The following is a 3044-nucleotide window of genomic DNA, read 5'->3' on the forward strand; positions in this document are numbered from 1 at the left end:
ATAAAACTAATAGTTCCAAGTGCTGATGAAGAAGAAGAGCCACTGGAACTCACAGAAAATGCAATGATGGCAAAGCAAAAAGGCAAAGCCTTTCTCATAAAATTAAACATACACCTACCATATGACCCAACAATCACACTCCTAGTTATTTACCCTAGCAAATTTAAAGCTTATGTTCACACAAAAACCTGTACATGAATACTTATAGTAACATTATTAAAAATTGTCAAGAAACTAAAAATAAAATGAATGAAGGGATAAGCAAACCATGGTACATTTATACAATGGAAACTACTCAGCAAGAAAAAGGAACAAACTATTGATACACACAACAGGTAAATCTCAAAGTCATTGTGCTGAGTGAAAGAAGCCAATCTCAAATTATTAATGTTGTATGATTCCAATGATAAGATATTCACGCACAAAAAACCAAAATTGTAGAAACAGAAAACATATAAGTAGTTGCCAGGGTGAGGTGAGGAGAAAGTTGTGACTATAAAGTGATTGCACAAAGGAAGTTTGGGGACTGATGAAACTGTCTGATTATGATGGTGACAATACAAATGTATGAATTAAAATTCCTAGACTTGTCCATTGAAAAGCTAATTTTACTCTATTTTTATTTTTTAATTTTAAAAATTAAAAGACTTGTCTACGGCCATACCTCCCTGAACACGCCATATCCCATCTGATCTTGGAAGCTAGGAAGCTAAGCAGGGTTGGGCCTGGTTAGTACTTGGATGGGAGACCACCTAGAAAGATCGAATGCATTAGGCATAAAAAAAAGAAAAATTAAAAGATTTAAAAATTAAAAGACTTAAACGACCACCCAGAATAGTAATTCACAACACTGAATTTAATAGTAATTCAACGTGGCACCTTTAAAAAGAAATCACTTCCTGTCTGCTTACAATCGTTACTTATTAATACCCAATAAGCTACCTGAACTAAGTTCATGATGATGACAAATATTAATTAGATAATAATGATTTTTGGATACAACAAGGCAGCATTTTTCAAACCTATAACATGGAAGTGAGAGACTAAATTCCATTAACGATTTTTTGAGACAGCAGCCTCGCCACTGCGAAATCCAGGGAAAGGTGTGCATCTGTTGTTAATATATTATTTTCATGTTCCAACCATCTGCCTAAATAAAAACCAGGAATAGGAGGTATTAAAATAAGTGTTCTTTCAGAGAGGGAGATAAATTAGGATGTAAAACTCCTGAGCCCCTTTCCAAAAGTCAATAACTAGCATATTAAAATCTTTTCTTCTACTATGGTTATATCTTTCCTTTCTTACTACTATTTCTGAGTAGAGGACAAAGTTTTGGAATGCTACTAGCATAAACATAAAATCCTGAACCTGTGAGTTATATTCCTAAATTATGTTTGATGGCATATTAGGTTTAATAAGCCACATGGCAACTAGTAACCTGCTATCGTCCTTGATATATGACCCAATGTGGGCAAAGAGCTTCATCCAGTGAAGAGCACATGCAATGAGACTTTCTTAGCTATGGACATTAGTCTCACCTCTCATAGGTAAAAGGAGGCCAAAGCTGACTTATAATTACCTGAGCTCCATTTCAGGAGTACATTTTTGCATTCCCCAAATCCCAGAACAGGCTGCTTTAGCTTTATTTTCAAAGCCCTTGTTTGAATATTCTGTTCTTGGAATGCAAGGCTCTTCCTTCTGGGCTTAATCATTGGGAAACAGATTCCTAGCTGTTATCTTTTACCTATTCTGTCGTCTTCGCCTGTCTCAGACCTAAAGACTTAATCTTATATTTCATAAACATGACTCTAAACGCGCTCTTAGTAGGCTTACGCATCTGATTATCATCTCTGGCAAACCTTTTAGGCCTCTAAAATGCCTTCATCCCCCAGTTTCATCAGCCATGTCTAAGTGAGATATAGGAGGGAAAGAGAACAAACAAGAAGCAACCTTTACATTGGAGCAAAGGAAGAGATCATATGCTAAAGTTTTCTCAGACTCAGTAGTTTATACGAATATGAGACTAATGTAAGTATTGTTGAAAATTCTTACTCTTTCTGAACAGAGATGTTTTCTATACTCTAGTATGACACACTGAACTCTGACCTCACATTAATTTTTTTGAAAACTATTTTACCCATTGACTTACCAATTGACTTAGTTTCTAGTCCTGGCACTCTATGCCTTCTACATCTTATGGTACAAAAGAAGCTAACCAATAGTAAAGTATGAATTTGCATAGTCTGTATCTGAAATTGTGCCAGATACTAGGTATAAAGGAACAATTAATACCTGGTCCCTGTCCTCTATTTGTTGGTATTAAAACAAAGAAGGCATTTTATTTATTTATTTGTTTGTTTGTTTGTTTGTTTGTTTGTTTATTGGCCTCATAGACAGTAAAATTAGTTTTCTTTTTATTTTCCCCCATCTACCTAGAAAGAAAGAAAGAAAGAAAGAAAGAAAGAAAGAAAGAAAGAAAGAAAGAAAGAAAGAAAGAAAGGAAGAAAGAAAGGAAGAACCTAAAAATAAAAATAAATAAATAAAATGAAGAAGGCATACATAAAAAAACTAAGATACAGGAGAAAGAGAGGAACATAAAAAGGTGTTTATTTATAATGGTGTGAAAGCCCAAGAAAATGATTAACTCTTACACAGGGGAGTCAAGAAAGCATACCAGACTGTGACACAGAACATGGAACCAAATCCAATAAATAAATAAACAACTTCCAAACTAAAATTTCTTTCTATTAAATGTTTCCAGTTAGTTGGCTGCACTTATTTTTTCAGTGAGTTTTCTACCTAATAGTATAATCAATCTTGTGTTCAAATCATTAATGGCCCTTTAAGACATGTATGAATAGAAATATTGTCAGTTAAAAAAAAAAAATTAAAGAAAAGAAAAGGAAAAAATCCTCCTCCTGAAAAACAATATTAGCAGTGTTGAAGTTCTGGAGTGCTTTCTGAACACTGCTAATATTCTGTAGTGTCGCTTGTTTTCATACTAGAAGTTTATTATGAATATCTCAATTTAAGTGCTAATGGAA

Source organism: Pteropus vampyrus, unplaced genomic scaffold (genome assembly GCF_000151845.1).
Source record: "Pteropus vampyrus isolate Shadow unplaced genomic scaffold, Pvam_2.0 Scaffold497, whole genome shotgun sequence".
In the NCBI taxonomy this organism is placed as follows: domain Eukaryota; kingdom Metazoa; phylum Chordata; class Mammalia; order Chiroptera; family Pteropodidae; genus Pteropus; species Pteropus vampyrus.